The sequence below is a fragment of the Phallusia mammillata genome, chromosome 3 (assembly GCF_965637545.1).
Source record: "Phallusia mammillata chromosome 3, kaPhaMamm4.hap1.1, whole genome shotgun sequence".
Lineage (NCBI taxonomy): Eukaryota > Metazoa > Chordata > Ascidiacea > Phlebobranchia > Ascidiidae > Phallusia > Phallusia mammillata.
The window spans coordinates 7,210,753-7,224,822 of record NC_137254.1 but is presented as its reverse complement, the minus strand read 5'-3'; the positions used below and the strand labels follow the sequence as shown (position 1 = coordinate 7,224,822).

The following is a 14,070-nucleotide window of genomic DNA, read 5'->3' as shown; positions in this document are numbered from 1 at the left end:
CGTGTATTTGTTTGTCGGTATTACTTAATGCAAGGAGTTTTGTTGGAACAGAAAATGACTTAAAAATGTGGTGAGTTTCTACAAGTTAAATAAAAACACAAAGTTATGAGACCAAAAATGCCCACTTAGTTAACTTACTTTGTGATTGTTGAGATAATAAAGTGGTGTGATTTTATTAGTTACTGACACCAATTATATGCATTCTAAAAGATGGTTTTTGGTACTTAGGTACTTAATGGGTCCACGGGTCGTATTGAGACAACTTAATGCTATTTGGTGATATTCATGTGATTACAAACAATCCGAGCAAATCAACACATCAGTAGTTGTTTGTTTGTTAATTTTATCTTATAGCGTAAATTATTTTGTCTAAGTTTTTCTCAGATATATTTTTTACACTTCACATCACGTGACATCCGTTTTTCGTGTCCAAAAAATTTAATTTGTAGTATGAAGTCATACTGTTTCATTTATTACAACACACTTGATTTGCAATTAAACTCTTGTTACGTTTAACTAATTCTTGTTTTAGATGCAATTTCTTGATCTATCCCGAAACGGGCTGACAGATGAAAGTGCTGAGTCATTGGCAGGATCGGTCCACAACATCAATTTGTTGGATGTTCGGTTCAATCGATTCATAGAAGCAGGGAAGAATCTCATCCGATCAAAGTCGCGAGGAACAGTTTGGTTTCAAAATTAAAGTCAAACCTACACGTTTGTTTCCATAACAATCTTAAACAAACTTAATCTTTGCAACAATCCTTACAATAAATGCTCGACCAGGTAGTGGATCAATGTGACATGATTTCATCACTAATGATGGCATTGGTTATTGCCTGACCGTCCGATGGAATAAGTCATTATTGTCCACTGTCTGGGTCAGTATCTTTTGCTGACAATTGTCAACTGTCATGTTTGATTAAAACATTATTATTTGCGCTTAACAATGACAAGCATAGGCGCCGAACATGAGTGTGCGCAAAGTATTTTTTATCAACGTAAAAATTCCAAAACTAACTGATATTTTGTGTCAAACGGATTTTATGGATAAATTGATGCAAAGCCTGAAGTGCATTTGGCTTGATTAGGAAATTAAAACCGTAACAAGAAATAATATTATATTGTTGACAAACGACATCCAAAAAACGAAGCAGTTTTTTTAATGGACAATACGTGAATGTAACCTATCTCTCTATAATCGCTGTTATTATCTTTCTACATAACTGTTAATATTGTTACATTTTGATTTTCTACCATTCAATCATACCACTGTACTTTACGCCGCCTTTTTATTGCTTTATGTTAGTAACGTTTATGACAGTTGCTTTTGGTGTAGATTTGCTTTTAAAGTTGGCAACATGGGTGTTGGTTTGTTTCTCATTATGATGTATTTTGTGCCTCGCAATTTTGTTGTTTTAATATCGTGACGTATGTTGTCTGACGTCACAAATTCAGTTCCAAATTCACATCGGTTGAATATCCTGGCATACAGTTCGGCGACTTTACTGGCAACTTATTGTGATTATATAGTTGTGAAACTCAGTAAGAAATCAGACCGATTTCAATCTGGAAATGAATGTTTCTATGCTTGAGTTTTAAAAGTTGGTATGGCTTAACATTTTGAGATGTTTTTGTTGCGTAGATGACCTGCAGTAGCCTTGTTAGAATTACATAAACACTGGTAATAAAACGTGAGCAGAAAAAAACTTTTTGGGTGCGTGACAATCTCATGATTTGTGTTCTGCAAAATCCAGTGTCACCACGATTTATTCACCACGAGCCCTCTTGATTCGTCAGGGAACACGTGACCCACGCAGTATTTTGAACAATAACATGGAAGCACAAAATAGTAAACACGACGTGATAAACAGGAAATGTAGAAATACCTGTCTGTGCAATACTAATAAGCCAATCCAAGAGTTGTTTGTATGACGGGTTCAACAACAGTCGGTTCAGGGGTGAGAGAAACGAAGTTTTGTGTTCATAGTGTTGCGCAGATCGACACATCGGTCTTAAGCGAAGCCCGATAATGGTGTTTTTTTTCAAAAAAATATGTGTTGTGCTAATATTAGAGCTTTTCCCAACCTTTTCCAGCTCACGGCCCACATTAAAAATATTTTTTTTGGCGAACCACCATTTAATATTGCGACATGCCCCACGAGATGGGGAATGCAGATGATGTTGATGATGATTGCCCAGTATAGCACGCAGCAGCACATGATTTTCGTCTCCAGAGCGATGCAGCTCGACCACCTTTCCTGTCCCGAGTGAAACTTGACATTTTAAGTTTCATTCCACAACAACATATATGTGGTGTGCGAACATTAAATTAGGTTGGCATCGCTGCGGTTATTTAAATCTTCTATTTATTCCATAACTTAATAGCCAATAAACAATCCAAAAGTCTCACAGAATGTCAAAAGCTGTTAACCATTACCTGATTTGAGTATTCGACCACCAAAAACAAAATAGAACTAACCAGTTTGAAACAGGAATGTCCCTGCGAAAAACAACCCCCAACCCTATGATTTAATAGCTTCAAATATACAAAAGCATGGAAATATTACTGCTTTCGATTAAACCGACCTAAAAGTTTTGTTTTAAGCGGTCTAGAGTAAGTATTGATCACTTCACTCTTTTTAAAGAATTAGCTTCTATCTAGTCGTACGCAACGCTTTTAATTTGTTTTACTCCACTTCAAACAAACCACAACTGTTTTCCTGGAAACAAAACACATTAAAAGCGTAGCGTACGACTGCTTGACGTCACAAATGAATCCAAGGAATGTATCCAGCTAAACTGCCTGATATTCCGGTTCGGGTCTAAACCTTCCAAAAAAAGGAGGACTACAAAAGACCCTTAAGGTGTTTCGGAACAGTGTCCTGGTCGTTACCTGGATGGCCACACAGATTTTTTCCCACCAAAACATGAACACAACTGGGTTACAAATGTGATTTGGGTTAAAAACGCCTGTTTTATGTTAACGTTTAGATAGGCAGGAACTAAAGAAAAGTCTAACCTGCGTCAGTTTAAATAAGGCTCGAAAAATGACAAAGTGTTTGAATTTAACTTAAGCGCTGGGAAGATTTATGTATGTAGCATCTCCGGTTAACCACGGCAACTATAGTCGACAGGACTTAGCGGATCGGGCAAGCGCCTGGGCATTCCACGGGAAAGCGGCGACCGAAATCCCACAGAGATCTTAACGACTGATAGACTTTAACGACTTTGAATAGCACTTACATTAATCAATATAAGTAATTAGTTTAGTTTTAGCTTGGAGATTCAATACAGGTTTAACGGTTTCTTTCCTTTTGTATTCTTTGTAATACCTATTGTTAATTGCTGTTAATGTCATTTACATTCTGTTTGAATAAGAAATCAAATATATATATGATGACCCGTAATCGTCTGATTTACTGGATGTGGATGCAATTCTAGCTAGTTAACTGTGTTTAGAAGATCAGTTCATCTTAGATGAATATTTGCATGCACGTCGGCGTCAGCCGACTCCCGCAACCAGGAAGCAAGTTCGCCAGACCGGATTTATCGCGACCTGGACGACGCAATTTCGCCTAATCTCGCTGAAGCCGGTCACGGCGAAGGGAGTATACTTACATCCAAGAGAGGTGCTTTAAACGGATTTGTCAGTATCCTGGATATGCCGGATATCGACCACCAGGCTGACGTAAGCGACGAAATCATACAGTCCAGAGCTGGGCACTCTTTCTCGGGAGAGCTCAATTCGACCCAGTATTTTTAATGGGACGAGCCCGAGAAGCGCTGACAGCAAACCCGCGAGACATTTGGAAATATATTTGAAGCCAATTGGAAAGAATTTCAACCGATAGGAGTCCGGGAAGTGGTCACACACATCGATTATCGTTTGCGTCAGCTGGGCCGTGCTTACGCTACTCCTGTCGTGCAGACACGCAGCGATCGCGCGGAAATCGCAAATCGCCACAATCGTTGCCCTAGTTATACCGCTGTCAGGTTGTATCAAAAGTGTTTGAGTGGCTAATTAACCTTACAGATCACAGGAAGATATTTCGCGCTACTAACCGCGCCAGATTTCATCGTTTGACTGCATTTTGTTGGTTTGTGATCAATTCTCATCTATTTCTTTTCCTTTTTATTTACTTCTCACAAAAAGCATTGCTTAAACAAATTAACCATAAGGATGTCAAAAACAGAATCCCACATACCTTCCATTAAAGATGATAAACAAAATGCTCAACTCACTTCATTTGTTAAAACATTAGAATACCTTCCATAAACTCTATAGACAATGTAATTGTTGTGTTAGTTAACAAAACAGACCGCACAGATATTAACCTGATTACCATTATCAATCGTAACTCATGCAATGTGACTGCTAAAAAGGAACAAGTGTGGTAGAAATTCTGAACCACTTTCCTCCCTGCCAAACGTTTTTTATATTATAAAAGTATTAAGTAAATTTCATCATGTTTTTTTACATTTTTGTCGTTGAAAAGTAAACAACAGTCACATATTTCACAAACATGTATTTAGGAAGCAAGATATACATAACATTTACAGAAAAGTTTACAAACAATTTTATGCTAAAAACTTGAAACATTTCTATTACCAGTGGAGAAACTTAATTGAAAATTGAAAAGTGTGAAAATTAAGTAATTACCTTTCAAATCAAACTAATTTCCAATTACATCCCAGGCATTTTTGAGGTAGGTTTTATCCCAGTACACGGGATGCTTCACATTGTACAAAGCAGGTTTTCTCTGCAAATTGTTAATTTTATTTTTCCTTGTCAAACTATTTCTTTTGTTGAAATTTGGCAATGAAAGCTTCTAAAAATGAACAAATTATATTTAAAGTCTTTTATGTTTAGAGTTTTTAAATCACATTTTTCTTCTGCTGGTTTCCTGGCAAGCGATTGTTATTTACATTGTTGATTTCTTTTCCCGCTTTTCTTTTTACATTCTTCTGTGTTCCACTTCCAAACAAGTTCGAAGCCTGCCGTGTTATTTTACATATAAACCCCACCCTTCAATGCTATCCCATCTATTAGTAATGAGAAAAACAACTAAATCAACAAATGTAGAACTATACCTCAGATGTGTGCTAACACTGGCACTGGCCGAAATTTGCCTGCGTACGTTCAACAAAAAATAGAACTTGTTCTACTCCGTCAGTTCTGACAAGTGTGGCTTTAAGGTCACTGATGACTTGGGGGTAAATTAAGTGGGATCACTTGTGTGTGAGCTTAAATCACCCACGCTAGGAAATAGGGCAAGGTTCAACAGGATAACATGTTTCACCTGATTTTGCTGTTTCCTTTTCAGGATATTCCTGTCGAAATTGCTTGGGAATATTGCATCACAAATTGTTATCCGATTTCCAATCCAATAGTTCAAGCGCTTTTTCTTCCAGCATTCATTTTGCATCATAGAACAATGTTCAGCATAATTAGTCACAAACTGTAAAGAAAAAAATGTTTTTTAAAAAGTAAAAGCTTTACAAGGTTACAACACTTATGCATTTTTTGTATATTAGCAGGTATGTATCTGATGAATCAGAGCTGGCTTTATTTATAAATTTGATGCAGCTACACAAAGTGAAAAATAACTTTATCGTTAACATGACATGATTCAGGATTTGTACACAATTTTGTTTACATTGATCTTCATTAAAATATCATTCAGTTTATTGTAAACAAACTCTGTTTACCTCAATTATTGCTGCACTGAATAAAGTGAACCTACTGTAGTTTAACTAAACTGATTGGAGATCTTTGGAACATGGGTACGTGTGACATTCAACATATTAAAGATGAGAAAGTCTTACGCTTGTGGACATGAAACTAGTTAACTATGACCAATAACTACTAAGGTTATACACATACATACAAAATATTCCAAAAAGTGATATACAGCACTGCACATTTTTGAGACATAAACACCCATGTTTTCTGCCAATCAGTTAAGACTGCACATAATAGCATTTTCAATAGCTTGACTTATTTTTCCCACAAATAAAACTTTCTCGTTTAAGTTTTAAGTGTTGACAAGGTTACTCTTATTATGACCCACCTTGGACCTGCAAGTTGCTTTGCAATTCCACAAATAAATTCCATAGCAAGTACAAGGACATTGCATAACTATTTCCACAATTATGCTTGTTAATTGCTGTAAAAGTACTTCCATCATAGAAGCAGAATACGAAGTCCAGTTTATTATAATACCATTTGTATTACCTTGAACTTTGTGCAAGATCCTGTGGAGAAAACACAGTAACTTAAATCAGTGATCAACTTTAGGCTTACTGGTAATAAAATAATGTAGAATCTAGAAAGTTTTTGCAATGTAAAAATAATGTAATGTAAAGAATGCAATAATTGTCAGTGATATAAAACTGAGTCTCTAAGTCTGCTTTTTATTGAATTTATGTACTGCAAAACAGTAGATACTTGTGTAAATATGTTAGTTGAATTATCTTGAATGGTTGCAGTATTTAGTTCACTCTGAATATGTTATTATGTGCCAGAAAATGTGTTGTAAATCCTCTGTCCATGCCCAAAGTATATAGTTATTCTGCAGAATCCAAATAAAATACAGCTTTCAAACAAAGTACAACATTGACACATACCAACAAATACATGCCTAAAGTTTGATTATTGCATAACTTCTACCGTGCACAAGGTTACATTTTTATATTGACATAAATTTATCTCAGATAAGAAATCATCACTGGCATCCCTTATACCAGTGGTTCTCAAACTTTGTTTGTTGCGACGCCTCTGGAAAAGTTTTCTGGACTTATTAAAGTTAGCGAGGAAACTGATTATTAAAGTTGTGTTTGTTGATACAACCACAAAAAGCCACGAAACGGAACTATTCTGCTACGCCCTTAGAAAATTGAAACGACTCACCAGGGCGTCGCGACGCACAGTTTGAGAACTACTGCCTGATACATTTGGATTTGGAAGATCATCGTTATTCGTCAAAGTCTATTTTGTACATCTCAATGTTGTTCCTGCTCAAAAGTTTACAGGTTTCAACAATGTTAAATCATAACATGTTTTACAACACCGCAAATATGGTTTTAAACAAGTATTTCATTAAGCCACGCACTAATTGTCAAAGTCTGTAAAACCACTATCACGAGTTTTGCTAATTGTTGAGCGGTGCACAGCTCAAAGACTAAGTACAGCATATAACACATTCTGAACAGAAAAATATTTTAAACCTGATTTCTCAGGTAATACCAGCAGGCACGCGGTTGCGCTACTGAGCACTTCAGACAAGATCGCTTGCCTTTCGATATTACAGGTTGCCTGGTGCTTTTGTGATTCTTGAGTGTCGCAGTATGCTTATTATGTTGGACTTATTTATCTACCTATTACAAAACAATGGCAATTATGCATCATTGGTAAAACAGAACGTTGTCTATTATCTTTCACAAAGACCAACAAGTACATTCAGTTGCTAGTTAGAGTGGAGCAGTCCTTTCCATTTTTACCTCGTCCCAGTATGAAAGCAAACTGCGTGGATTTAAACAAGAAAGTGGGAACAAAAGTTTAAGCAACTGCAAGTAAGTTTGTGTTATAATGCTGTAAATATATTCTCGAAATTGTACGTTTGTTAAGAATCTGTGAAATGCATCAATTTTGAACGTAGTGCATAGTATAAGTATTAACACCAGTGCAATATTTACTCCTGTATGTTTGAAAAAATGTTATTGCTCCTTTTTCCATGGTGACACAACATTGTTGTTCCATCAGGTATTTCACATCTGGCAATCAGCGTGTTAGGCCTTGTGTAAACGTTTTAATCTTCACCGAAAAAGGCAATGTTCAGCTGCCAGCCGTGACGGGAGGAACAAAATGGCAGTTTGCAGTTTGCTATAAATTTGGCTGCAAGTGCTTGATGTCGACTGAAGACGCACGAACTTGGTTGGGTGACGGAATGGAGATGAAGACAAGAGGCAAAGTAAGTTATATTAACTTTTGTACTTACATGTGCTGTGGGCAATTTATCAAACTATTAGCAACGAAGGTTGATTATTAGCCCAGTTTGAGGCATGCATGGTTTTGTAGTTATTACAGTTTTTGCATTGATGCAGGGTCGCCAAGAGATTATCAGCAGATTGAGCATTGTTCGCTTAACCACAGCAGAGACGAGTTGCATAAGACGTCCTATTAATGTTTGTGTTAGTGAACCGGACTTGTCATATTAACCAGCTTGAAATGTCTTAACTGTTAGGGTAATTCTAATTCCGGCTAAGGTTAGTAGAGCGGAACCAATTTTAACACAACAACAACTGTTTAGTATTTGCTTAGTAATGTCAAGTGATTCAGTATTTTCTTGGTTATGTTTATGAACTGTCTCTGAACCAGTATTTAAAGTTATTCTATATAACACGTTTGTTATTTCTGTTCAAACCTCATTTTGTTCACAATTTTAGCGTTGTGTTTAACTGGTATTGAAATCGACTTGTTTTACTTAAACATCTATGGATTTAAACAAGTATTTGTCAAGCCAAGCACTAATTGTCAAAGTCTGTTAACCACTATTACGAAGTTTGCTAATTGTTGAACGTTTCGCTGATCAATGGCTAACTACAGACACAATCAGAATCGAAAAATGTTTTAAACCTGGTTTTCCAGGCAACAACAACAGACAGGTGGTTTTGCGTGCAGTTGTGGAGACCCTTCATTAATCACATCATGTGAATTTTAGGATATGCTACATCATGTATCTGAAATTATTGTTGGTCAAAATGATTATTCGGACAATCGCGTACACACCAGACGTTGATGTGTCAGTTTGTGGTTCGACTCATGGCAAGAAACACCACAGCCAGTGCACCCCAGTTAATATAATGCTAGACACAGTAAGTCTCGTATCGTGCGTTTTGCATCCCACTTGAGTCCACAGTCCGCAGAAAGCAGCGTTATTCCAACGTTGGTCCGTATTTTGGGGTTTGAGCCGACTTACGAGTCAAACGTTACTGCTTTCGACAGTTTCGTGAAATAATGTGACATGATTTAGAGTAGAAACTCACCACAAAGTGTCGCTGTGTTTTCTAGCGTCTGCGAACTGTTTACTGTGACGTATTGCGGCATCGGGTTACCTTAATCTGCCCAACTTCCTTTCTAAACCTGTATAAATGTGTTTGGTGTTTTGCTTGCGGTTTATTAAAACATAAAACCATGGTGATTGGCTGTCGTAGACATACAACTTTTCCCAGGCACTATGTTGCTTTCTAAGAAACCTAAATGAAATTGCTTTTTATTGTTTGGTTTAGATTTTTTTCATTACTATTTGCCACATATTTTTGCCAAGTAGGTTTGCTGCACCTCACACCAGGGTGCTGTTTAAGTTCTTTGTTCTAGTCATTCTGTAGACCTATGACTTGCTCATTTATTGCTATGCTTAAAAGTGATTCGAATTGCTTGGATTCTGGTGTTGCAAGTTTGAGAGTCACAATCATAAATTGTGTTGAAGTGAGCACAAAATGACTATCACCACATAGACCCTTAATGGCAAACTTTATTGCGATTGTTGTCAACAGTTTGATAAAAGCGAATTTCCAATCATTTATATAATGTATATTTTGTTCTTAAACAGATGGAATTCGACAAAATGAAAACACACACAACCACCGGCCATCCTATAATAATAACGCCGTACAACCAACCACGTCACAATCGCAAGTTGTTGACGTCAATCCCTACTGCGTTTCCATAGCGATGTCCTGATTACATTTGAAGTATTATACAGACTATTTTATAAAAAATGTTCAAATTTGGCCTAGGCCCCAACCAAGTCTTTGCTAATGGCCCGTTTAACTATATAGGGCACATGATTATAACCTCGACCGTCTACCGACTGTTTTTTGCGTATCAAATAGATATTTCTAGCCCAAGCAATGCTATTTGCTTGAAATGCTTGGTGACCGACTGGTTCGATATGACGCCCATACATCTGGCGTACTATGATCCACATCCTAAACATATTAATTTTGTAAATTTTGCAACACAGCAAATCGTTATCAAACTTGCTTTCTTTAATACAATTTCTTCTCACTGGTTTTCGTTTGACGTAATGTGTCCATTCTCTTTCAGTTTCCAAACTGTGCCTACATAGCTGGCAGTTGTAGCAATGCGTTCTTTTTGTTTGTTGTTATTTTGCAATACGTGTTGGTCATGTTTTTCTTAATGTAGCTTGTTTCAACAGAGAATGACAATACTCCATAGATGCAGTTGTACGAAGCGATTGTTGATTATATAACACTACAGCTTTGCTTCATGCTCGATTATTATTCGCAGTGTTGCGTAAAACAACCGCATCGCTAATCATCCTCATTTACATACAAGTTTCATAACCTTGGTAAATTGCCGTATTGAGGTACACTTATGTGGAACAAGTCAATGTGATACGTGTTTACGTTTGCAATGTTTACTAGAGGTAATGTGTATGTCGTCGCATGATGGGAGTAGAGCGTATTTTTGTCATTAACCCTCACATAGCGACACTTAATGCAAACTTACGCTTGAAATGGGCTAGTTAGCACAGCATCGCTATGTGTATGGTCTTTAATTCTCGGGCTGGACAAAAGCCGCGAAGTCAGCATTGTCAACCGACAACCAGCACTTATCCTTGATGGACAATTCTTAGATTCCTGCTTAAAATACAAACTCTGTGTTGGCCAAGGTTTTTGATGAATTACAAGGTACAATTAATTTTTTTGCAATCTCTGATAACCAACATCCTTTGCGCAGTGGCAATCTTTGCAACCACGGCATTTTCATTCCCAACCATTTGTGACGAAATCCTTAAACAGACAATATTTTTTAAATGTTAAGGAGAAAGAGGAAATGTGAACATTCCCAGTTCCAGCAAAGCAAACATTGAAGCAAAACAGCTTGTGCAGTTTTGTACTTTTTAACAGCCGAACCATACAGTGAATGTGCCTTTGGAAACCTGCAAGAAACATAAGGTTTAACTTTAGATCCATGCTTTCCCAAAAATTCAAAAAGCAAAAGCAACATCTACGGCAGGGGTCGGCAACCCCTGGTACACGTGCCAGCCTTGGCACGCGAGGTGGTTTTAGATGGCACGCCTACCAATTTGCATGTTTATATGGAATTACAATTTTTACCTGTTACACTGCTTGTGTATAGTTTTTATCATGCCATTGTCTTAAAATTCAGCCTTAAATGCACAAAACAGTCAGCTTTCTCTTTATTATTGATATCTGCTGGCACAACCACTATTATTTAGAAAAAAACGTTGGCACACGAGGTCATTAACACATGGAAATAACAAGTAAATGGGCACCTGTCGCCTAAAATATTGCCAACCCCTGATCTATGGCAATACAAAACTTATACGTCACAACAGCAATGAGCAAAAGCAATGCGAACTTTCCGCAAAGGGTTATGTACAGTGGTGAGTGTAAGATTACTAAAATTTGTACATTAATAAGTTCTATAAATAAATTTTAGTATCAATAACTTCATGTCATTCTCGGATGTTCCAGCAATTTATCATAACATGTTTTTTTTCCGGTGTTATCTTGACTAATGGTTAGGAGGTTGCTCTGTTCGCTTGTCACAATACACGTAACTTCCTTTATATGATTCCACCCACTGTTTTCCAAAAACACGTTATTGGCAAAACGCAACGAGATTTAAAGTCGTGCTCTTATACGCTCTTTTACATTCTTTAACGTTAAACCTGCTCCTTGCCGAAATATGCTCACACATGCGTGAAATGGATTGGTGACTGAAGTGAATTCAAGAAATAGAGCGATACCAAATCTGCAATGAACGGTCAATATCAGCGAGACAATTTACACGATATAACATAAATACGAGTACATCTGTATGGTGTATTGCGCTACAGCAACTACACAAATCTTCTAAATTGCGGTTTGCAACAACTATTAAACTGAGCTCATTGCATTCGCTAAGTAGCCAGTTGCTGGGACTGACCTAATTTCAAATAGCCCTAAAATGCCATGTTCAACACCAATTGTATATTATTGTCCATTGTGGTTGCTGTTTTTGACTTTGATGCTTCAATAGATAGGCCTGTCAACCAAACTACACGTAACATTCGTTATATGATACCATCCGCTAGTTTCCAAAAACACTTTATGGTCAAAACGCGAATAGTTTCGTGCTATAATACACTCTTATAGATTCATACGCTTTTTTAACGGAAACCTGCTCTTTGCTGAAATACGAAGCCTCAAGATTTGAATCAGTGGATTAAATGATTTAAAAAAAAATAGAGTAATGCCACATTTGCAACGAAAAACCAAAAAAGATTTACTAGTAATCATAAATACGAAAACATCTGTGCGATGTATTACGCCACAGCAACTACACAAACCTATTATAATTTAGAAACTATTGACCATGGTTTTTCACTGTGTTTCATCGTGTTGCGCGACCGAGTGCGGAAATCATTTAGTGGTTCGTGGTAATTAAATGTCTTTGTTTGTCAGAGCGTACACTTTTTAAGCAATTACGCTGAAATGTTTCAGAACATCCAGTATCACATGTCGTTTATCAGCTTTGTTGCGACAAATCAGTAGGAGGTAGTGTGCTCTTGTGGCAGAGTAGACGTAACATCCGCTTTATAATGCTGCCCACTGCTTGGCGGTAACAAATTGATTGCAAAAGCGCATATATCTCAATAAGATCAAACACAGTTCTCAACACCACTTGGATCCAAAATTAAGTACTACTGCACATCTGCTAAAATACACCAATATGCAAATAAAATAAAATTGTCAACCTAACAAATATTACTTGCACAATAGTCTTGCACACGTTTAGGGATATGCTTTAAAACTGAAGAAGTAAAAAAAGTCTCCGCCATCGCGATATTACGCCACACTGTGGTTGAATAAAGTTAATACTTATCTCCATAGTTTAAACTTAATTTATTCTGTGTAAGTGCAATAGTGGGTTTCACAACAAAGTATTGCTCATCCAGCAGTTTTTATTATAAAGAATCGACGTAACGACGTCCTATACAAGACGCCTTCATCAGGATAATGACATAACTTGCAGGACAAAATTTTTATAAAGCGACAAAGTGCAAAACACACAGTGGGTTTCATGTTTTAGTGTTTGTATAGCCTAGAATTCCACACACTCCATGTATCATTAGTTTGGCAGAAAATCAACGTTTTTAAATGGAGGCAGGTAAATATTTTTTGGTGTAACATGATTTAACGAGTATTTCTGACACATCTTAGACTTACTAAAAACTGTGAAATGTTCAAATCCGAATAGGAGACAACATGTTGTCTTGACTCATTTGTAGGAGGTTAGTTTCTTCGCTTAGTACAACAGATGTAACATCCGTATGATGCCACCCACTACTGAAAGATGGCAGATTACCCATATGAATTAGCTTCAATAAATGTTAAAATCAATTGAAGTTCTATCGTTTGTGAGCGTGCTGACATAAGGTTGAATAGTTGTAAGAAGCTTTTATGGTAATTGAAATCAAACATTTATTTTGATTGCTGATATGTTTGTGTTTATGAGGTATGTACTTGTAAACATGATGGTTAGTGAGCCATCGAACTTCTCCCGCATTTGAAAATAGAACCTCAACAGTTTGCAAGTTTTTTGTATTTAACCCCCGAAGAAACCCATAAGGTTTGTAGCTTGAAATAGTCTGGTGAGGCATGGCTCTTCAGCTTGCTGCTGACTGCAAATTTGCTGTAAGGGCTTACACTAGCTCATACGGCCGATCTGTGGTCAGCAACTGCTCAAACAGTGCGTATTGTCTGCAGATTAGATATGGTTATAATTTAAATCGGTTCGTTCTGTCCAACCTATGTTCGTACATTAATAAAAAAACGCCTCACAAAAGAAAAGTATTTAGTTAGGTTTTACCAACATGACATATTTCTTATCTCAGCAGTCCTATTTGACTAAGACCACAATTCACTAACATAACACAATGATTGCTTTTTCAATTTTGCAATAACTTTTTCTTTTTTACTGTAAAATGCGAGCTTGTTGTTTGCATATTTTTTTCTGTTAAGGGTTGATAA

The 14,070-nt window shown here is 36.8% G+C and overlaps 1 long non-coding RNA gene across 1 annotated transcript; it reads left to right on the top strand.

Moving 5' to 3' along the window:
* The first annotated feature begins 7,749 nt into the window (after positions 1–7,749).
* Positions 7,750–11,267, top strand: LOC145218531 (uncharacterized). Its single transcript, XR_013857639.1, has 2 exons — positions 7,750–7,973; positions 9,615–11,267. It is a non-coding gene; the product is annotated as an uncharacterized LOC145218531 (long non-coding RNA).
* The last annotated feature ends 2,803 nt before the right edge of the window (positions 11,268–14,070 follow it).